Source organism: Topomyia yanbarensis, chromosome 2 (assembly GCF_030247195.1).
Source record: "Topomyia yanbarensis strain Yona2022 chromosome 2, ASM3024719v1, whole genome shotgun sequence".
In the NCBI taxonomy this organism is placed as follows: domain Eukaryota; kingdom Metazoa; phylum Arthropoda; class Insecta; order Diptera; family Culicidae; genus Topomyia; species Topomyia yanbarensis.
In genome coordinates this window covers 195,598,720-195,623,420 of record NC_080671.1, presented here as the reverse complement: position 1 = coordinate 195,623,420, position 24,701 = coordinate 195,598,720, and the positions used below count along the sequence as shown (strand labels likewise).

General features: G+C 43.5%; 1 protein-coding gene and 1 non-coding gene across 3 annotated transcripts in view; both read left to right on the top strand.

Annotated features, from left to right (window-relative positions):
* Positions 1–24,701, top strand: part of LOC131682567 (discoidin domain-containing receptor tyrosine kinase B) — an 840,338-nt gene that overhangs the window by 407,611 nt on the left and 408,026 nt on the right. The gene's annotated exons all lie outside the window — the stretch shown is intronic.
* Positions 2,347–2,482, top strand: LOC131686461 (U4 spliceosomal RNA). Its single transcript, XR_009305117.1, has one exon. It is a non-coding gene; the product is annotated as a U4 spliceosomal RNA (small nuclear RNA).

The window sequence follows — 24,701 nt, the reverse complement described above, 5'->3', positions numbered from 1 at the left end:
GTGGGACGATTTTTAATATTTTCCAACACCCTCGAGCCAGTCTAATGTATACACTCACACACGTTTCTTCCTCGTTGTTATCAAACTCTTGACAAAATACACTCACTTTAAGAGCCCTAAAATCGTCCACTTGTTAAAAACCATAATTGAATCCAAATACAGAATCGGTCCATTGAGCTTGAAATCGACACCCTGTCTTACCGTAGTACAACACACACGCATGCAATCCGCACCAACAGGCGGTTTCTCCCTGGAACTTCATGGACCATGATGGTTTCTTAGGAAAGCTCCCAAGAAAAAACATCGGACAGGGTGCAGATGAGCGTGAATTCGTCGAAAGGAACCGCAGTAAACCGATGCTGAAACTGATGCCGACGACCGACGATGGTGTGATGGAAATGCTTTTACTCATCGCTGTGAGGTGAATTTCAATGAGCTTTCACACTTTCGGCATTCAGCGAGTGAATGCGAGCCCGTTCCTGGGTCGGATCTCGAATCGGAAGCCGCACGGTACAGGACCTTATTGGAAGAAGCAGACATTTTTCCCATTGGCAGAGAAAAGAAGAAAAAAAACCGATACGATTCTTTTGTGATGTAGGTACCTTACCCAATAACGCACGCTGGGAAAATTTGAGTGGAACCGATTCCGCTGAGGGTTGTAAGTCCACATAACTGTCGTTGGGAGGAGAAAAGGGTTTTCCCATCCATCCATAGCCCTTCCTAACCAGGGGTTTTGAGAAATCGTCTGAGTGAATTGAATGCTGGCTCTAATCGAATTTTGATAGGCTTAAATGAATTATTGAAGTGTTATGGCTCGATATGATCTTTGGAAAGTGAATTATATACGTTTCCATTCAATGCGGACGATTTACGGCTCAATCGAGGAGAAGGGAAAATTAGTTTACCATGCGGTACACATTTTCGTTCAAGTAGAAAGAATGGTTCTATTGTGTTACTTTTGATTTACTCGCGCTGGGAGGAATGCCGACGCGTTGGAATTTAATAACTCTTGGATTTTAGACAGTGGAAAATTTATACCAACAGAAGTCAAGGGCTAGGATTTTCAATATAATTCCTAAGCTGTAGCTTGAAAACATAAATCATTATCATCAACTGAAGTTATGTTGGAACATAGGCATGAACGAAACGTGGCGGCTGAATTGACGTTATCTAATAGCGTTTTCGTTTTTACCTAGTACTACATCGGTATAGTGCAAAAAACGAGATGGACTGATTACACCCAAGTTTTAATGGTGTAGTGCGCTATCAAAAACCATAAAGTCTTTTGACTCGTCGGTCTATTTATTAAAACAAAACAACTTGAAAAACATTTTCCAGATATGATTTATAAAGTATTAGATTCGTTGTTATTATTCTTTGACCAAAACACCATTTACATTCAAAACACACATCAAAACGGGCTGTGATAATGTTTTCCGGATTTCATTCAACGATGGAGGATATTTCAACGAGAATAAAAATAAGGGTCGGAGTGGTAGTTATTGCAAAACTTTTCACTTCACTAACTTTCCCAGACTGTTTGCATTCCGATACAGTGCCAATACGCTCCAGGTTTGCCCCTTCCATACTTTGTCACTTGGCAAAACGAAACCTGAATCTGAAATCGAACCCAACTCACAACTTCGTCTCATCACAGCTCCCTTCTGCGCAACAGTTTCCCCGCTGCCTGCGGAGTGGAGGAATGTCGGTCCGTTAGAAAGTTCCAGTAATTGAAATAAATGATTCATATTGGGTGACACTTGACCGGTCGCCACATAACTCAATAAAAAGTGGGGATATTGTTGAGTTTCTTTACTGGTACATTCGACGGCTCAGGTTATGTTGGCCAAAGGCAAACCGTAGGGTAGAGGGATATCTTCTCTTGGAAAAGGGAGACCCTTTTGTTGTTTTGTCGGACTTTTTCCCCTGTGGTTTGATGGGAGACTTGATGAGTATTGAGGATTTTCCCCCGTTGAGTTTCTTCTGAATGCGGTGGGTGTTTTGGGGGCATGTATTTTGAAACACATAGGGCTTTATTGCTTTTCCACTTGATTTATTATGAGCTGCATCGGGGTAGGTGGATTGGTTAGTACTGAAATTTTGATTCGGGATCTGGCTGAATAGTTTAATTTTGTCTGAAACTTTTCCTCTTCTTGTAAAGAATATTGCACTCACAAAATGTTGGTTGAGCTTGGAAGAGGATCACACCTTAATGGAAGCCTTACTATATTTCACGTCGTCATGCATGTTATGTAGTCCATCGTTTACCACAAGTATCAAATTTTATTTCTAAATAGAATTTTTCTTCACGCCGACTAGGAAGGATTCGGGCACTTTATTTATTCGAGCTTTGCGCAGTGGCGATGTCCTAGTCGATGAGGTACAATCGAGGTGCGATTCTGGCTAGTTGAAAACTTTATTACATTCGTTTTAGTGGTGAATGTTTCGTCTCGATACGTGTAATATTAAAAAAAAAAGTTGTGCTAGGGGGTAGAGCCGTAGTAACCTAGCGGACAAGACACCACGCGTTTTCCGCCACCAGCGCCACACGCATTTTACTTATATGGCCTGTGTTAAGCCAAAGAGGACCAAGGTCCATTTTGGGATAGGTACCTGCTTAAAATCATTATAGCATCCAATGTAGCACTAGAAACACCTACACAATTTTATTTAGTTTTAAGTTCTAAAAATAACAATCGAAAGTAAATAAGTATCCTTAAATATTCTATGGTGGTGGTAAATCATCGAAAAATGAATTTTGGCATGAAAAGCACCAAGAAAAAATTATGGAGAAAAAATAACGAATAATCAAATTAAAATATTAATTAGATCATTTTGTAAAGTTTGTACTGTGTCAGTGAGTGTCGGTCACAAGTTTCACCACCGGAAATTATCGCAACACAACGCGGCACGGCGCATGTATGCATTGGCAATTTACTACCCACTAAACAGGCAGTGGGCGTTATCTGGCAATTTTTCTACCGTAGATATCTGCCGGATTGTGGTCCAGTGGAATGGCGACGTCAAGCCTTGTCATAGAGCAGTATACCTGAGTGGTTGTTGTGTAAGAATTGGTCCGATAGGATGGGGAGATCCCAGTACAGCTTGAAACGGGCATTTTTTTAGAACAGGAACAGGCTGATAACGGTAGTTCGGCACAATCTGTCCCAAAAGACTATGTTGCAGCTTCAATCGCTGGTGCAAAATCTTAGCAACGTGACGCACGGTTTAGTCTGCGTTGGATAATACGCAGCAGACTGCCAAAATGTGGTCGATGGTCTAATGCGACGAATGGCACATCCGGTAGATATGTTCGACGTCTTGGTGACAAGCATACCTCCTACAATTCGTCGTCGCATTTATCCTGTCCTGGATGGCTATCATGTCGGTTGTTATATGTTTGCGCTAGGTGAAGTGCGCTATAGTTGCGGTCCGCAGCATAAACTTCTTGATATGCTCCATACCGGTTGACATTTTCCACAAAGTATTCTCGAAGCAGTCGTTGCACTTGCGCTACATCTAGTGCCTAGATGTCGACTATTCCCTGTCTGGTTGCAATGGGAATCTCTCCAGCGCCGAATGAGGATGGCGCAGTCGCGCTTGTCTAAACCTAATTTTCTCTCAAGACCTTCCAGGTCAGTCCAGCTCCATTTGATGACGTCGAAACTGTAGGTCCCGCGTCCAGGAAAGACTTCAAGATACAGATATACACGACTCAAGAACTTATCTCGGAGCTTAAACTTGATGTCGGTGTGGCAAATCCTGGGGAGATGACGGAATCCGAGATACTTTTACGATTCGCCGCGAACCATATCTCGAATCATGCCACCTTCGTCGATCTCGACCAATCGCCGTAGTAGTAGCTGAACCGATCGGCATTATTTTCAAAGGCCAAACGCCATGCCGATGTCGCAACTAATGCTTTCGACTCGTTTGATGTCTACACCCAGTCGTTCTATTGAGTCAGAATAGATCTTTAGACCGTCCATGTAGAAGAGGTATGGGTCACCTCTTCTGGTGAGCTTTCTTCATACCTTACCTGATAGTAATACCCGTTTCGATTAAGTGTTCTACTGAGCGGTCTAAAGGTATGTCCCCCTCAAGATGCTGAGCGTTCTAGACCGCATCACGTGGTTCCCAGTTTAGAGCTACAGTGTTGTCGTCCGCCGTTCCATCGCCTATCACAGGAACGTCACGACTACACGATCAACTTGATACATCCCCAATACCTTGATGAGGAACGCGTGCGGTATGGAGTCGTATGCCTTCTTATAATCGATGTAGACCATATTGAGGTTCCGTTAGTTACACACTATTTGTCCACATACACCAACCGCCCTCAGTGGATAGGTGCTATCGGTGCCTTGAGTCCGGCCATAAGGCGTACGAAAAAAAGACAGGAGCAAACTATGTCGTCGCTGCGGCGAGGAGGGGCATAAAGAGCGGGGCTGCACTAAAGCGCATAAATGCCTTATCTGCACCGCTAAGAAGCAATCCCGTAATCATGCTATGGGTGGACCTTCGTGTCCCTTCGGTGAGGCAAATAAGAAGAAGCCGTGAACGTCACACAGCTAAATCTTAACCATTGTGTAGCAGCCCAACAGCTGTTGTGGCAGTCGATCTCGAAGTCGAGGACAGATGTCGCCCTCCTATCTGACCCGTACAACATCCCTGCCGACAACGGTAATTGGGTGTTGGACGGGTCTGGGATGGTGGCAATCTGTACAACAGGATAGTTCCCGGTTCATGAGGTAATACACTCCTCCGCTGAGGGTGTTGCGATTGCCAAGATCAATGGTGTGTTCTATTGCAGCTGCTACGCTCCACCGAGGTGGCCCATAGAACAGTTCAACCAGATGATCGACAGGCTCTCGTCAGACCTAGTGGGCCGGAAACCGGTAATCATAGTGGGAGACTTTAACGCTTGGGCAGTAGAGTGAGGCAGCCGCTGTACAAATAGCAGGGGCCAAGCGCTAATGGAGGCGCTTGCGAAACTCGATACTGTGCTAGCTAATAATGGCTCCGCTAGTACATTCCGTAGAAACGGGGTGGAGGCGTGGATTGACGTAACATTTGCCAGCCCGAGTCTGGTTCCAGGCATGGAATGGAGGGTAGACGAAGGCTACACCTATAGCGATCACTTAGCAATCCGCTTTAAGATCAACTATGGTGTGCAGCATCCGAAAGCGGGAGATCCCTGTCAGGTACGCGGGTGGAAGTCCAACCACTTCGACAACGAAGCTTCCACCGCGGCCAACACCGACAGTCTAAGCGCATCCCCGCTGGTAGCCGTCCTATCATGCGCGTGCGACGCCACTATGCCGAGGAAAACCCTGCCAAGAAACGGCAGATGCCTGGTATACTGGTGGAGTGCCGAGATTGCAGCTCTACGATCAGCCTGCCTCAGAGCTAGACGTAGGATGCAAAGAGCCCTCACCGAGGATGCAAGAGAGAACCGCCGTGAAGTTTTTCGAGCTGCGAAATTGGCACTTAAAAAGGCTATTAAAAGCAGCAAGAGAGCGTGTTTCGACAACCTGTGTGAGAGTTCCAACGCGAACCTGTGGGGTGACGCCTACAGAATCGTGATGGCCAAGACCAAAGGGAGCTCTTAAGAACGGTCTCCGGACCGGTTGGCGACGATTATCGGAGCACTCTTCCCGTCTCGAGCCACAAGCCCCTGACCACCTGCACTACGAGACAGTGCGGGCACGGCCGAAATGGTGGCTCCGGTGACGAATGAAGAACTACTCGCAGTGGCTAATTCCCTAGCAATGAGCAAAGCTCCAGGGACGGATGGAGTTCCAAACAGCACTCTCAAGGCAGCGATCATAGCGAACCCGAACATGTTATGCAGAGATGCCTTGACGAGTGCCGATAGATGGAAAATGCAGAAATTGGTGTTGTTGCCGAAAGCCGGGAAGCCGCCAGGCGACCCGTCGGCGTACAGACAGATCTGTCTGATCGACACGACTGGCAAATTGCTTGAGAGGATCATCCTCAACAGGCTACCCCCTAACGCAGAAGGTACGGACGGTCTGTCAAGCAATCAGTTTGGCTTTCGGAAGGGTAAGTCCACGGTGGACGCTATCAACTCAGTGATAAAGACTGCCGAGATAGCGATCCAACGAAAAAGGCGAGGCATTCGATACTGTGCGTTAGTGACACTTGACGTGAAAAACGCATTCAACAGCACAAGCTGGGATGCCATCGCACTCTCGTTACACCGGCTTAGCCTACCGGTGGGTCTGTACCGGATCCTGGAAAGCTACTTCCAGAACCGTGTACTGCTATACGAGACCGATGCCGGTCAGAAAAGGGTTCCGATTACCGCCGGGGTCCCGCAGGGCCCGATACTAGGCCCGGTGGTATGGAACCTCATGTATGACAGGGTTCTGAGACAGCACGCACCGTATTGAATTAAATCCAAACCACCCCGCCCACCCACTTTGCAAATCATTCTGTGACACCGTGCTGGTAGTACCAGCCTGGTACCCGAAAAATCCGCTCACCACTGCCGACAATGCATAGCGTCTACCGCTTATTGTAGTGCCCAGACGCTGCAGCCATGATCTTACCCGTTCGACATAAGAACAAAAACTGATTCAAACGGGTACGCGTCACCTCAATTTAACTAGCCGTATATGGTTTAGTCACTTAGGTGCGAGTGTGTGCAAATGCCAACGTTACCGAAAATCGATAGCGCTTATTGCATCGCCCGGAGACGATGTTGCTCGTGTGGGATAAGAGCAACAACTGATTTAAACGGACATGCGTTGCTTCTATTTATGACTTTTCGTGTTTCATTGAGCAACTAAGCTGCTCTCTCTTGACGGCTGTGTCTGAGAAATCTGCCTCACGAATGGTAATTTTCCCGTTTTTCGTGAACTTTTTAATTTTACCAATTTCTAAAAATCTACTTTTATTGGGGAGATATTAAATTAATACCAATGTTTAAGTTAGGTGTTTCTGAATCGGTTGGTGTATGAGTGATTAAAATCCATCTAGTAATATCGGAGTTATAAGCGTGCAAACCTTACATAGTTTCGTTACATGGGAGATAGTTTAGATTTTAGAATGACACCTAGCCCCAGATAGTGGAGTAAGACATTTTTAATGTCAAAAGGCCGAGAGCAGAAAAGTGAGTGAATGGTCTGTTCATGCTGAGGCAGGTTTGGCGCAGCGACTTGCAACCGCGTAAGGGGTAAACCCAGCCACCCCGAAGCAAGGCAGAAAAGCGAGTGTATAGGCGTACATGTGGACTGCCTCATGCCAAGATGGGAGGGTCGTAGCGTAGTATGTTGGGACTTAGCTATCGATGCCTCGTGGCGTGGCAGAGGAGCGAAAGGGCAAGCATCCAAGTCAGTCTCACACGGTATGTTAAGGGTGAGCACAAAAGTCAGCCTCGCAGGGTATGTCAGAAGTGGGGCCTAAGAAAAATGTCCCACATGGGATGCCAGGGGGAGTGACAGGAGTATAATAGAGTGGTACGATCGAGAGTGAACCAGGTGATAGGGTGAGCATACAAGTCAGCCTCACATGGTATGGGAGAGGCGAGCACAAAAGTAAGCCTAGCAAGGAATGAGTAAGGTGAGCACAAAAGTAAGCCTCATGTAGAGTGTTACAGAGTGAATCAAGGTGTGACAGAGAGTGCACCCAAGTAAGACTCATACAGGACGTATGAACACGTGAGCGAGTGTGAATGAGTTCATCAAGTACAGCCATCCCCCCAGAAGTAATACCGACAGGTAGTCCCGGGGGAAAAATGGCGGAGCCCAATGGAGTTTAGTCGGTATTAATGGCTGCGTCACCATTAGAGCCCGACACACCCCCAGTACACCCCGTGTGGTAGCTTGGCATGTACTAATAGCGCGTGTACTGGGCTAGTACGTAAATGTATTCTCCATTGTAAAAAAACACGATTTGTCCAACAATGACAGCATCGAAGTTGACTTTTCTTTACAGTCATGAATGAAGGTGCTCATGATCTTGTGCAGACTTAATAGATAGGCAATCGTTCTGTACTTTGATCGGTTGGACGTGTTGATGTACTTGGGGGGGGGGGGTGAATTATGGTACCACGAGTAATGAATTCCAGCAATAACGGTGTTCCGCTTATCGCCCTGTTGAATAATACAGCCATCGTGGAATGAACAATGGTCAGCTCTTAATACCAAAAGTTTTGGACACCGTCTGGTCCAGGTTTCACCCAATTCCAAAGGTACCGCGCAGCCTCGCGTGCATCATTAGTTTCGACTGAGACAGCTAACATCTCGTCGATTTTTTCGCCTGCCTATTCCTCCTTGCGCATTAACCGGTTGCTCTTCGCGATGTTATACGGGGACCTCCAAAAAACAGTCCCGCAAGCTAGTGATATCGCCGATATCCGCTAGAACTTCGCTGAAACTTCGCTCGGACCTCTCGTGGCTGATTTGGTCATAGAAGTGTAATACTTTAGCCATTTTGATAATCCATTGCTGTATTGCCGTTCTACGCATAATTGTCCCATGTATAGCCATAGAACATGGGACAAATATGCTTATAACGGCAGTGTACTAGTTCGTCGAGTTTTTCCGATAGTTGGTGAGCTCCCACAATACGAAGATCACTAGCTGCAATGATCGCAGCCACATGACGACATAATTTCGCTGATCTTTTGCCATGTCTGTACGTGGTCAGCCATGTACTAGCGGCACGTTTGTTCCAGAAGCACTCGCCTTTTCCTGTGATGTTGAGCCGGGTCGCTTTTGTGTATAAGTCGGTATCCTAAACATCTAACGGTTACCATTCATGACCTGAAGTTCACAGACCAACTTAAAAGAAGAATGCAGCTTCGGGATCCTGGAGCGCGTCATTGGGTCTGTGTCGCGATACTACGCAACCGGTTCGTCCTTAACGAAGACCAAATCGCGTAGGAGCTGCCGATGCAGCAATGATTCTTTTTTTTTTTCATTTTTATTAACGACTAAGAGTGAGCCAATGTTTTCTTTTTATGTTTTAACGAGTGAGACGACGATGGAAAAAGTTTAGAAAATCGTGGAATAGGGACATATGAGAAAGCTTTGAGTTTCCCGACAACTTAACCCTGTATCTTCAACCGCTGGATTAAGGACCTTCTCGCTCTTCCTTGGGTAGGGGAGACCGGGGCTAGTTGGCGGTGTTGTCAGTTTTCAATTTTTACTGCTTTGATGTAGGTAGATCTTGCAAAATAAAACACGCGGAATGGAAGAGCAGACTGTTGGCAACATCTCTGATTTTTTTTAAAGTGTTTGATGTATTGTCTCCATTTTTAGAGATAAAAATATGTGACGCGGAAAACCCGCTAACTTACCCCGGCCCCGGGGTAAGTTGGCGGTATGTGATTATGCGCCAAAAACTAAGCAATCAAATGGAAATTCAATTACTTCAAGGGTCCTTTTGGAACGTGCTGAATGTCTTTTCGAGAAAACTGTATATTAACCGACATTTGCTATTATATTTCAGTTTCAATACCCCGGCATTTTGACTTTGACGCATACCCTCTATTCAAAATCAAATTTTCGAAATTCTTTATTCAATTGGCCAGAATAAATGTCTCCTACATTGGCGAGATACACAAGTAAAAGATTTTCTTACTTTGGAGTGAATTCCAGAAATAAAATTTTTTGATGACATTTTTGCACTGTAAATAGTACCGCCAACTTGCCCCGCGTGCAGCACCGCCAACTTACCCCAACCGTATATTTTATTAAAAACTATTTAAAAAATAACTTTTGTTTGTGGATAGTTGTAATATCTATACGGATACTGAAAGCTCTTTTCACGCGCTATCGAAAAATATAATCATTCAGGAAATAGTTGGAAAATCACGCTAAATAACGCAAAGTATTTAAAATTTAGAAAATTTACTTGGTATGCTCGAAAACTCAATATCAACCACAACTTCCACCAAACAAACTGTTTTGCAACAAAACCATATTGGATAACGGGTTTCCTATAACTTGAGGTACACAAGAAGAGAAAGCGCTATATGTCTAATAGAAACAGCGAAAAAAGGATTCCACCAACTTACCCCAACCACCAACTAGCCCCCGGCTCCCCTACTATGGCTCTTAATAGTATAAAACAAAAACTTTGTGTTCCAGTCCCGTCCTAATAATATATCGTTGCAACATAAAAAGTTTAAATATACGTTAAATTTAATCAAAAAAGGACCCCTCCCTCCCACGCAAAACAGAATTGCTGCAGCTCTGCCACGGGTAGAGCGAGGAGATAGAATAACTGATCCTGCACACACACGCCGGTAATCTGACACTGAACTTGTCTACCTGAGGGGCCATTTATATCCAATCCTGACTCAACTTTCCAGTTTACTTAAATTTGTGCTTGATAATCGCCAATTAATTCTCTATTGAGCGGAATACTACCTTATTGTTATGACACCACAGTCGGCTTCCGGATATAGTGGCAGTTAACCAAATCTTAGCTTTAATGAAAGGTACACCCAAAACGCAGGCCGTATGATTTTCATGCAAGGTAGTATGATTGTAATGGGAAAAAAAAGCATTACAACTGGTATAATGCATATAAAGCGTTATTGGTCCAGGACGAAAAGCAATAAGCTGCTATTAATCTGTTGAAACCCACACAATCCTGCAATTTGAAATGTATCTATGAATACAACGTAATTAGTGTATTGGTATTGAAGTAAGAAGTACGCATGCAAAGGACATATTCGCTCCTATATATGGTCGGTGTTAAGTCAGACCGAACGAAGTCGCAAAACATAAAAAAATGCGATAATAGCACTTGTTAAAGAATTTCTTTAGCTACATTCGACTTTTGCCAGATTTGAATTATGTAACAATAAGGAAGAATTATGGCGAAAATTACTTTCTAATTATAATGTAAAGGGTGCTGTGATTCTAACTTTAAACTCGTTTTTCTCGAAATCAATAAATTGTCACTTAGTGACGAGTTCGTCAAAGTTAAATTTTGTGTAAATAACAATAACATGTTATTATATACCTTTATACAAAATAAATGAATAATATTTCAACTCTATTTACAAAAATACATCAATTTTACCGCATTACCGCGTGGTACGGTGCAGTAAATGCAGCGCGGTTACACGGTAAGCGGTGCAGTTTTATTATTTTTTGGCGGTTGCGGTGCGGACAATCCATTTATTGCCCACATCCGCACCACAACCAACTTTATGATCTACAACCAACACGAGGTACCTGAAAAGTTCATTTTCATGAATTAATTGAGCTTTCTGCCTACAACCATTACTAAACTTGAAGCAACAACGCGACATTCCCAACCTCGTCCATGAATTGAATTACTAAACTATCACGATCAGATAACTACAAAGTTGGTCTTGGAAAATACATGAAATATCACGCTTCTTTTCGGACGTCTTCTGCTCGTGATCCATTCGACATTTTGACCCGTTCGGCTTGTTTTTTGTAGTTGTCCCTACATAATGTCAACTCCCTTGTATCATGCGGTGTAGTGGTGTGTCCACAATAGATTTCTTTTTCTCTCTCTCTCTCTCTCTCTCTCTCTCTCGCGGTGCACCAAATCAATCACGCCTATCAGCGCTAGCTTTCAACAGCCAGTTTGCACAGAAAATCAAACCACAACCACAAAACCAAAAGCTCACACCAGATCGGTTCGAAAAAAAACGTGACGAACTTCAATATGTCGGATGGTGGCAAACACCGCGACGTAGCAAAAACAAAAACCCGATCCATTCAGAACAATTGGGCCACTCAATGGCTTTAAAAATCGTGCCCGACCCGTCAGATCTGAAACGAAAGCGAAAATCAGCAGTATGATGTCAGAAATAATTTATGTTGATGAATTTATTTTTCTTTGGCCATGTTGTCTTCGTTTTGTTTTAATTCATAACTTTTCCGCAAGCCCGCAGTTTTGGATTATCGTGTTGCTTTTTGCATGTAAAACAGCGACGAATCAGTTCAAATCGATTAAGATTAGAGTCACGAATGGAGTGCAATAGATATACAATCCATCAAGCTCGCTTTTTTCGAGCCAGGAACAGGGAACCTTGTTCCAAATGCACCGTGTTTAATATAATCGGGCACACTTACTTGTGCATTTGGATCTGGGGTAGTGTTTTCTACAAATGTTGTGAAATCGAAAAAAACGAGAGAAACTAAAGTCAAACTCGTGCTGACGATTAGATACTACAATTCAATAAAATTTTTATTCGCGATGGAAAGGAGAGTAGTGGTGTCAAATTATTGAATAAAGCGGAAGCAAAATTGATATAATATTGTGTGCCTTCCTGTGTCTGTATCTGATGAAAGGGTAGATGGGTAATCATAGTTGACTTAATCACCTGTAGGAGCCCGTCCAGTGATTCCGCAGGTGTGACTGAGGATCATGAGCATCATTGGAGATCGGCGTGATTGGGCTGTAGTTGATTGTAGCTGCAACCTGGGCAAGAAGAGTGAACAATTCTTCGAAGGTTGATTGCCTACGATTTTCTCTAGAAAATGTTTGGCACCTTTGATCGCAGGCTTCTAGAGTCCATCGTGATTTAGTGACCGAGCAGATATGAAGTTCCACACTATACCTTTATCTGCAGGATGTTAACAACCCGTTGTTTTCTTTTTGCGGGATTTTTGAGGCGGTAGAGTTCTAGGAGTCACTTGAATGCAGCTCCAAAGTTTGTTGCATTATCTGAATACATTGTGGCTGGACGCGCGTAACGAATGAAGAACCGAATGAAAGCTGTCAAGAATGCCTTTGTTGAGAAGCAGATGAACAAGGCAATGTATCCCTTACTCGCCAACGCACCACTCTACGCCCAATGATGCTCATTGAATCAGCATAATCAACACCGGTTCCTCATGACCTCATCACAGTTCCTTGATGGCGGAGTGGCTAACGCACCCAATTAGAGACTAGGAGATCACTGGTTCGATTCCTGCTTGAGGACATATCTTTTCTCAGTGTATCCATTAAAAGGTGAATTGTCATTGTTGCGGTTCATTCTTTCTGTGTACTATTAATTGGACACGTTCCCAAAAACCTTGAAAAAAGGAAACAAACAAGACTTACGTTAAAACAAGCAATATACGCAGTGTTTGCGATCCGGTTTCTGAAGGTTTGAATAATATCTGGACATCATATCGTTCTATCGATGATCTATGACAAGTGACGCTGCGGTTGCCTTCTGCTCTCTGTTGATTCTTTTTTTTGTTGAGATGTGTCCAATTGCTTATTAATCGTGTCATGTCCAGATTGTCCTTCAACTGTTCCGGTTTAATGTCACGTGCGATCAAGTCTGAAGGGCTGTGATGCGTTTCGACATCACCCCACTTGATTGCTGGTTGCGACATCTGGCACTCCGTTGGCAACAAAGGTCATCCATCTGGATGCACCTTTATTGATCCAGGCCAGTGCAATCTGGGAATCGCTCTAGACTCGTATTTCAAACAAGGGGTGATCGGTGGCGCTTGTTTCAATTTTTTTTAGTCGTGTGAGAATGACGGTAGCGCACGATTCCAGTCGTGGTAATGTCGTCCTATCGTTACCAATGGGAGCAAGTTTTGCTTTGAAGCTCAGCAAACGTGATGCGATGGTGCCCTTGTCATCAATGAAGCGAATGTATACACAGACACACGCACCGGAGGTATCACTGTAGCCGTGCAGTCTCTAGTATAAGGGTCGTTACCACACTTTAAGCTAGAGAGGAATAAGGATTCAAAAGCTGCGAGCATTGAACCATCATGTTGATTCGGTCAACAGGGCAACTTTGGTGATGAAACAGGGTATCGAACTATCGTTCAGTGGTAAGTTTCCGAGGATGAGCTAGCAATTTTGATTTCATATGGGACCGGTTTACGCTCAGACTGAACGGTTAGAATCTTGCGATTGACTTGAATGCCGATCACGGCTACGCCGAAGTTCACTAAACGCTACAAGTTGTCAGTGGTTGCCATTTTATTTGATCCTTTGGCTCTTCTTAGAATTGCTATTACGGCGGCCAAGATTTTATTGTGGAAGTCACTAGACAACAAGCTTTACCAGGCTAGGTTAGCACTAGCCACTACCTCCAACGGTGGATGAGCCCAAGAGAAGATGCTACGAAAAATTTTGCTTTTTAATGAACTCCGGATCAGATGCTGAGATGATCGAGACTCACAACTTCTTGGATACTCTGGGAAGGTTTGCGGCACAGATCTGCACTTGACGAGTCAGAAGGGTTCAACTTCTACCCTCTAAATGGAAGGTGCCAGTGCCAAACTATAACTAGACAGGAGCACTGTGGTACGCTTCTAGCAGCCCACGTAGTACCTCCGTTTACGTGAATTTCAACCAAAAATACATCTGTGGTGTCGAGCCGAGTTGGAATAAGACGACAGTTAATGGTTAAACAGCATTTTAATCTTTTAGCGGATAATCTTTTTCCTGCCGTTCTTACTCTGGTGAATTTCTTTATATATTTTTCATTTGCGAGACAAAGAAACTGTCAAGAACAGCAGCAAGGTATTGGTGTGTAAGAGGTTTGTCTGCTAATCGTTGCAATACGATATAATGAAAGGTATAACACTTCTCCCTCTCGTAAAGATAAGTTATTGGTAATTAAATTGAAACAGATTAAGCTTTTGTGGATGTTTGATAATCCTATTTGAACGCGTGATGGGCATAGTTTAAGGTTTTTCTGGGCATCCTGGTACTGTTATGCATTGACCAGCCTTGACCGGTGTTGTACCACTCGCGTTTTCACTCGCCGGCTCTGCAGTAGGTTCAATAGGAGTATCATTACCACACACCAAAAAAATCTGAATTTTATCGTTGACTTAATTACAAACATGACACAATTCAACAAACCGTAATTTACGAAATGACGGAACATTACCGTGTTCCGTTCAATTTTACAAAAACATATACTTTACATGCGCAATAACATAAAATTACACTTCCTACCATTCAGAACAAACGCTGTATGTGGAGTAAAATTACATGATTTATGAAATTAAACGTCATGTAAAATTAAAATCAAACGTAAAACTAAGTCATTTTTGATGCTCGTATATGTCAGGGTCAGGAGACGTAAATTTACACTATTTTTTCTAGGTGTGCAGCCATTGGATTGGCAGCAGTAACTACAGGGCTCGTAGCCATGGATGCAGGAACATAATGATTGATAGTCGGCGTTGGAGATTCGACAGCATCTTCGCGAAAATTTTCGCCTACTCCGAATCGATGTCACGTTCCCATATTCTTCCATCGTCGAGACGAATATAGTATCGTAGCTTTCTGGTCTTCTCGGCGATTCTTCCGAACTTCCATTTATCATTTATGCGGAAGGTCAACAATATGTTGGACAACTCTGCGTTTATCTTTGATTTCGAGCACTTCAGCGCGTTCAGTTTCTACACGTATCGCTCGGTTTGTTAATTCGTAGATGGATGATATGGAGCTACCATTTTATGAATTACTCCGTTCATCCGTAGAAAATTTTGGAATGCTTCCGATGTCAACTGCACGCCATGGTCGCTAACCAGCACCGAGGGGATCCCAAATGTGCTGAAGAGCTCACGACACATGTTAACTGTACTTTCAGCCGTGATTGACTTGCACACTTTGATCTCCGGCCATTTGATGTAGGCATCCACAAAAATAAAGAAGCAGGTTTCCATGAAAGGACCAGCAAAGTCCACGTGAACTCTTTGGGATGGTAATATCGGAGTTTCCCAGCAGTGCAGCCTTGTTTTCACAGGTTCAGATCTCACCGATTGGCACTCGACACAATCTGCAATCAACGTCTCAATATCCCGGTCCATACAAATGCACTAGTAGTAACATCTACCCAGCGATTTGGTACGCGTATTTCCAAAATGTATTGAGTGTAACTCCTTCAACACCCGTTTCCGCAATACCTGCGGTACATAGACTTTGATTCTTCTCAGCTAGCATCCCTTGTGTGGCGAAATTTCGGTTTGTTCTACACCAAATCGATCCTTGGAATCCACGACCTGTCCGAACTTGATTCCTTGGACCAGCACACGAAGAGTTTGATCTTCTGCAGTTGCTTGTGCCAGCTTCACCGCAGGCTATCGGCAGCGTCTCAATTTGGTTTAATTCTACGATGTCCGACTCTTCAATGTCGTTTTGTTGGTCTTCCTGCGGCAATGGCAGTCGAGACTTAGCGTCCGCGTTTGCATGGTTAGTAGACTTCCTGAAGCGAATCTCGTAATGAAATGATTGTAGGTAGGTGACGTAGTGTTGTATCCTCAATGCTGACATGACCGGTAATCCTTTATGTTCCCGAAAAATGTAGAAATGGCTTGACTGTCGGTGATAAGAATGATTTTCAGATCATATACATATACTGGAAAAAATTCTTAACACCGAAAAATATGGCATACGCTTCTTTGTCCACTTGCATGTATCCTTGTTGAACTGACGTTAAGGTTTGGGACGCGAACTGAACGGGACGTTCCGTGCCGTCCGGATAGAGATAACTAAGCACAGATCCCACGCCATATAGTGATGCTGGTACTGGTCGCTAGTAACAGTGGTAACTCGGTTGAATAATGGACTAGGCAGTCCTTAGATTGCATTTGCAACTTAACAGTGCGAAATGACTCCTCACACTGTTTTGTCCACATGAAGGGGACGTCTTTTTAGTTAATTGTTGAGAGGATAGCACTGTGCTAAGATTCTTAAAAAATCGTCCGTAGTAATTTATTAGACCAACGAACGATCGTACCTCCTCCTTGTTCTTTGTAATTGGCATTCCAATGATGGCTTCAACCTCCGTCCGAATTTTATGAATCCCCTCTTTGTCGATCAAGTAGCTGCAATACTCAATAATGTCCGCAAATAATTCGCATTTGGACCTATTTACTCGGATGTTCCACTCACTTAGTCGCAGACTTAATCGAGCCGACGTAGATGTGTGTTTTGATCACTGCCATTTATTTTGATATCGTCTAGAAATACATTCATCCCTTCAATACCTGTCGTTGCCATATGACTGGGGCTTAAGCAATCCCATACATAAGCCGATTTGGTCAGTACAGACCACGATGCGTATTCAGTGTCAGGATTTCTCGATCCTCCGGAGCGACTTCCATTTGTAAGTAAGCTTGAACCAGGTCGATCTTGCTGAATTTTTGTCCGCCAACCAGCAAAACGATCATCTCATCTACGGTAGGTAGTGGATGCCTGTCCACCAAAAAGTGTGGATTCGCGGTTTGTTTGTAATCCCTGCAAATTCGCACACGGCCTTGAGATTTCTTTACCGGGTCGATTGGAGTGGCCCAATTACTTTGGTTGACCTTAGTAAGCACACCTTCGGCAAACAGTTCATCCAATTCACTCTCGACCGCACCCCGCATGTTGAACGGGATCTTCCTTGCCTTCATAAACACTGCATCATTCTTCAGCGTAATTTGCTTGAACCGAATTACATCTTTCCGACGCTCGTGAATTACCGGCACTGGAAGCGGATTCCTTCTTCTGGCATACTCTAGCGAGATGTCCTTTTAACTTGCAGAACACTGTAGTTATGTGCTTGAACGTATTCGTGAAATGTGACTTATCACCACAACGAAACAAACAGCATCTTTCGTGTTTTTACCAACTTTGACAGCAATTTATTCCTTATACATTTTGTTCCCTTTTAGCAGTTTTGTATGGTGTATTGCATGCATTTCCTGGTTGGCAACACTTCCTTCGATCTCAGCAACACCTTTTTGAGATAACTCCATACTAAAGCAACATCCCGCGCGTCTTGTAGTGTGAGATTTCGTCTTTCCAACAATCGGTTCATAATGTCGTTCCTCTTAATGCCGAACACCAGCTTGTTCCTCAATGCCGTCTCGAGGTAGTTGCCAAAATTGCAGGTAGTAGCGATTCGGCGAAGGACAACCAGATATTCGTCGATTGATTTTTCCGGGGAACTAGCATTCTTGTCGCCCTGTCTGCGACACTTGAAACGAAAATTTTCGCTTATTTCCGGTGAAGCAGGAGCCACTTTGTTACATATGACGTCATAAGAATCCGGGCCCATGTGGTGGAGTAACAGGTTTGTCTTCGAATTTTCCTCAGCGATCCCATGAGTTGCAAACGCCGTCTGTAAGCGTTGAACATACCGTTTCTATTGAAGTTTCTTTTTGTCGAACGGCTCAATAGAAAACGTCGGCGGACAGATTTACAAACAGAGCCAGAACAGCAGGGTTCGACATCGTAGTAGCAACGCTCGGAACTTTCTGGACACAGCCGAACGCAGATTGTTTACCTGTTTTGTTTTTCCGCTTTTTCCGCAAAACTGAATTGGATGCGTAACCGTCCTCGTCGCCAGGACTTTGGTGTAGGGCCGAGATGGAATAACACGACAGTTAATGGTTAACCAGCATTTTATTCCTTTAGCGGATAATCTTTTTCCAACCGTTCTTACTCTGACGAATTCCTGACACTTTATATGTTTTTCATGAGCGAGGCAAGGGAAACTGTCAAGAACTGGAGCAAGGTATTAGTGTGTAAGAGGTTTGTCTGTCAATCGTTGCTATTAGCCTGTGCACGCTGACGAAGTCGACTAGCAAGTCGACATAATTTGACATTTGAGTCGTGTTTACAAAGATTGCTTCACAGTATAATGGCAGTGTTGGTAAACACGGCTCACAGTAAAAGTCATTATTTATATCGACTTCATCTGCGTGCACAGCCTAATATAATTGAATACTTTACGCTGACGTCACAAATGAACTGAGTGTTCATTTTTGACAGTTCGATTGTACTGTGTACATTGACTTAGAAAAATTCTTTACGATTTTCTTCGAGCGAATCTAGACGTCCACAAATTTTTCTAAGTCCATGTAAACAGTACAAGCGAACTGTCAAGAAAAGTGAGGTTAACTGTGCCAGTAAAAAACCTAATATAATGAGAGGTATAACATCGGATGATTTTTATCATATATCAATCTCATTAGCCGCACTGCACATTGGCTATGTTTGACAGATCTTCTACTAGTACCAACAAAGGTTAGTATTACCACCGCGTTTCTCACAACGGAAGAATTAAGGCAAGCAAAGAACACATTGACCCATGTAAAAGGAACTCTTTGAAAGGAAAAGCGTAAAATTATTTTAATCCTAAATTCACTTCAATTTAGTTTACCACCAACCAAAACAATAATTTTACACAACATACTAGTTTCGATCTCAAATCTACCAGATTAAATACTTTTAAAGGAGCCACACAGACTGAGCAAATATGTATAAATTCCTTCACCACAGATTCCATGTTGATGTGGAGATTATACGCCACACAGAATAGCGAAAGTTTGTTTTTAAAATACTTCACAGATTCTACTAAGCAAATGAGATTGGTCAAACCTTATTTCACGTTAGTCGACCAGTACCGGCTCGAACCTTCAACAATGAACCGTCTACCTATTCTTCAAGTTATTGCACCAGAGCCATTTCTTGCAACAAGGAATTTTCACATTGAAGGTTTCCAAGGAGAAAGAATCCTAGTAATTAGTTTATTGGGTTACTGGGTTGCCTATAGAGCAACAATAGTCGTGTGCGCACCAGTCGTCTCCATTAGGACTGTCGTCGTGTTGTTTTGACTAGGTTATTGAGAATTCTTCCTTCTTCCACAAGACACCCGTATATATTTCTTCCTAGCTATACCAACGCAGCAACAGTGTTAAAACAGTGTTAGGTACAAAAAATCCATAGTGAATATTCTTGTGGCGTGTGCCCTGTTGTCTAGTCTACAAACAGCGTAACTGATAATCAAACAAACATGCATATTTCACAAAAATGGTGACAGAACTCCGCCTTGAGGACATCCGCATGGCTCTTAGTTTTAGAATGCAACTTAAATGGCGTTTGGGTGACTAGTTTGCAGGCGAGGTGTGGTACCTTTGGCATATCCTTTATCATCTGGCCATTCCATAACATATGCTGTAACCACTCTATCTGAACAATACTTTTCTGTATATATACTCAAGACTTAATCATTTAACTGCTACATTATTATGCCACGTTCTGGAAGTTTGAATATATTAAGGTTTTTCTTCTGTATTTCTCCATATATTTCTAAATGTAGAAAATCGAATGAATTTCGGTAGTAAAACTATATAATAAATGTACCATTCAAACATATTTACCACTGTATCCAATTAAATCATGAACTGTGATGGAAGGAACCCACCGCTGAATAAACTAGCATTGATTTGACCTCGTGCACTTTGATAGCAAAACTCAACATAAAACTCGGTTACTGCGATGCTTTCTAGACGTACCATGCTCGATCGCCGGCGCTTTAACCCCCGGGAGGCAAAATCGATGTTTCATATCGGTCATCAGTGCCGAGCGTAGAGAAATTTATGTGTACCATTTTAGGCTGCCTCTCGTTATTGCAATAGTGGCTTAACCAATGGCCAACTGCCGGCATCACGTAGTACTTTCCAACCCTATTGGATCAGCATCGGGAGCTGGGACAGTCCATACCTGATCCTGGAGCGATGGATTAGAGACGGAAGCGCAAAGATCGAATCAATGTCGCATATCGGCTCGACACAGAAGCAGCGGCACTGGATTTCAGCTGTAGGTGGCATCGAGCGGCACAATGCCAAAAGGTGAAAATATTGGAAATCGAAAAATAATGGCAGAAAATGCACACGTTAGTTATGCGTTCCGTTTGTTTGTTTCGCCCTTCGGTGCTTGTGCAACTCATGGCGGGAATCAATGATTCAATCAATTCAGAATGAATTTATAGGGACGGTGGCTGTCAAAAACCAATAGTGCACAGGGAGAGTTTGCAAACAGCGTTTCCTGGGTTTGTGTGTTCATGTGTTTTCATTAAATTTTGATGATTTTTTATCATTAGTACAAGTGTCGACATTTTTTTGTTATATAATTGAATCCTTCATCATAATTTGATCACATAACATCTTTACAACCAGTGCAATTTTGCGAGAAATCAGCAACATGGGTCATGTGATCTCGTAGTTCTACATCGTAAACTTGAAATAAAATAAATAAATTTAGTTAAACCATACCCTGACTAATGTTGAATACCCAAGTTTCCAATTACCACCGATTGCACTTACCGGTGGCGCCAAACGAAAAGGTCATCTGGCCCAACCGCCCAAGCAGTGTATAGACCGAATGATGGACAAGCAACTCGCGGCTAAGCCTTCCAGTCCAAGACACGAATGTCATCGTTTTCGTAGTTTTATTTGTAAATTTTACAACCATCGTATACATTTATTATCTTTTTACAGTTCTCCTCACAAAGAACAGACCGATGCGATGTCTTACAAGCTGTCCGCCCACTCGTCCTCGGGTCGTTGCACGACCCCAAGCGACAACCCGAGACAAGTGCAATAAAAATGTCCCAACATCGTTCGTTTCTTCTGGCTGGTTCCATCGCACATTACCTGGTCCCTACGGGGACAAACCATAACAGCTGTCCACTAACGCTGGAACAGGAAGGAAAACATCCGAACTCTCATACCTGACTACTACCACGATGCGGCAAAGAATGCTATGGGGCCGGATTTCTGACATACGTGAGGAAAAGTCAGCAGCACACCTTCGGGGAATATATCTTCATCTAGTGCTCTCGACCTGGTCTCGGTTGCTTAGGATACGGGTCAGGCCGAAGAATTGTACCGATTTTGCATAATTTATGGACCACGGAATAAGGCACCGGCTTGATGGAGGCAGCAGCATAAGCAGCACAAACATGTTAAAGCCGGCCACGTTTCCCCCGGAGGCTTCCAACGACAACCGAGTCGTCTTCGCCTGTCGTAAATGGACGTCTTCGAGTGTGTTTGTGTGTTTGCCCTTTTGCTCCTCAATTCCACCCGAATGACGAACAAAACAGGACGATAAGGCGAGTGAACAGTCAAACACTGGCACACGTGGAAATAAAATCAATTTATTATTGATGAAAGTTTTCGCCTCTCTGATGGCGTAGTCCTTGCCGCAGTGGGCTGTAAAAAGGAATGAATTTCCTTATACATGCGCTGCTTGGCGAGAATAAGAATACCCTCCGCCTACGTATGGCAAAGCAAGTTCCTCAGCTTCCACTCTACTGCAGCAGCCCAAGAAGGAAGGGTAATAGAAATACATATTTTATTCACTCACGTGATTATTAATTTACGAATTTTGTTTGCTCGTTTCGGTCAGTGAATACGAGAGTGAATCGGATTCGGAAATTGAGAAAACTCCCGTCGAGTGTTCCGCGGCAACCTGCTACATTTTGCATACCTCTGGATGTGGCGCATATGGAAATTTGTTTTACCGAATGGGGGTAAATTTTTATTTTAATATCAAGATTCATAAAATTTTTAGACCAACAGAAAACGTTTGAAACAAAAATTTCTTGAGTTGGCAGGCCCGTAGCTTCGGTGGGGGCTCAAAAAATCAATGCGAAATTTAATTAGTTAATGTTTAACATTCTACGTAACAGGCAAACGCTCAAACTAATATTATTTACACCGACGTTTCTGCTACTTTTGATAGAGTGAACCAGATATAACAATCGCCAAAATGGAGAAACGTGGAATCAATTATATATTTTGTTGTTTTGATTATAGAGGTTTTAACCTTAAAGTCATTCGCCTCTTATCGGGTTAGACAGATCTCTTTGGAAAAATTCTAACCCTATATACGGGGTTGGGAATCGAACCCAGATGAGCTGCGTACAAGGCAATTGATTTACCAACTAAATTATGCCCGTCCCCGGAATCAGTGATAGTTTGTACCGTTCTATCGATCTTTTTTTATATATCGAGAGATAATGGTTATCATTGGAGATTACCGTAAACCAATATTGATTTCTACGTCAGGTATAATCCAGGGAAACTAATTTGAACAGTTGATGCTTCTGCTGTACTCCAATAACGCGTATTTATGGCAGAAGATTCATCGCCAGTCCTTCGCATATGTATGAACTTAACATATGTTATCTCATTCACTCAATTAAGGATTGCGATTTTTCCAGCAATAGTCTGAAAGCATCGCTGATTGTTGTGTAAAAAGAACCGCGTGTGTGTAAATCCGAAGAAGTGCTCAGTGATCGAATTCTCACGAAGAAGTTCTGACAGAGCTTTGTCTGCAAGGCTTCTACAAGTCTTCTGTGAGTGCCGAAATCCTCGAGAGAATTTTGCCACTCATATTCGGTGAGGTATGGGGGAGAGGAGGGCGACTGTCTGTGATCACTCCGTCATATGGAGGCATTTTACCAGGATTCGATAACTAATTTTGCTATAGGTTTTGTGCTCCTCATGCGCAAAGATGGTTTAAACATTTTTTTTCCTTAATGAAAAAAATATGTTTTACCTAAATTGTTCTCACTAAGGAGAAATATAGCAGAGTGCGTATGTGTGTGTTTTTTTTATCGAGAGTGAATCCACTACCGACTTGGCCGTAGCGCTGTCGAATTCTTTCTGCAACTCTTTCTCCTACCCAACTAAACCTGTGTCTCCGTATCCACTTCCTTCCAGCACCCCAGTTGGTTATTATATAGGGAGGGGATTGTGCTCTTGCACCTCTTCTTTCCTAGAGCTCCGTAGCTCCTCAACTGTTCCTGTTTGCTGTGTGGGTGTTTTATTTTTTTACCCACTTACTGTTTGCTGCGCTACAGTGCACCAGCGACTGCCGTCGCCAACTTCGGAGCCCGTTAAGACGTGAACCGATCCTGAGATTCCGAAAGCCAACTCGCATCCGTTCACAGCCACTCTCACACGATTTTTAGTCGACGTGAAACTGTTTGTTGGTGTTGCGCTGCGCTGGAGCTCAGACAGAATTAGTGTTACTGTCATTAGCTCCCACCTGTTCTCATGCCCGTGCATTTGCGGAGCCCTTTTGCTTCCACTACGTTGAGTCAGCATGCTATCCAACCCTCGCTGCGTAACCAGTCGACCCCAGGACCGTTGCCAACTCGTTAAGAAGTGATCCTATCCGGAAATGCAGACACTTGACTCGCATCCCTTCACAACCACTCTCAATAGACTTTAAACCGCCGTGAAACCACCTGTTAGTGTTGGTAACTTAGTGCTTGTTTCTCGCTGCGTATCCGGTCCACGCCGTGCTGGAACCCGTCGGGACGTGAACCGCTCTGGGGAATCCATAAGACCTGGCTTGCGTTTCATCACGACCATACTCGCAGGGTTTATAACCTACTTGAACCACTCGCCCATATCGCCTACGTCATGCTAGTTGGTGTTGCCAGCTTGCTGTTCTATTGGCCACTTTCTTGGAAGTTCCGACCGTATTAGTGTCACTATTCTGCTGAAGGTATTCCATGTGGCCTCGTCTCGACACATCTCTACCATAATATTCTGTATGTTAAGCGAAGGTATATCCCTTTGCGCTGCATCGAATCTAGGACATACGAGGATCACATGTTCAACGTTTATGCATTCCGTACAAAAGGGTGAAGGTACTAGTTAAAACAACCAGGACAAGAACTGCTTCAGATAGAAGGTTACTTAACCATACCTCCTATTTACCCAGGTCGAGAGAATCAGTATGAGTCTGTGAGTTCACCTTCCTTTTTCCGACGAGTCCCAGTTATGCTGCCATTCGGCCATCGAGTCAGCTCTTATTGTTTTCCGTATTCCCCTTGTCCGCTTCTGCTTATAGCGTTCGGTATCCTCCACTAGGATGTTGGCGATAGGGATTGTTCCAGCGATAACGCAGACTTCCTCTGATGA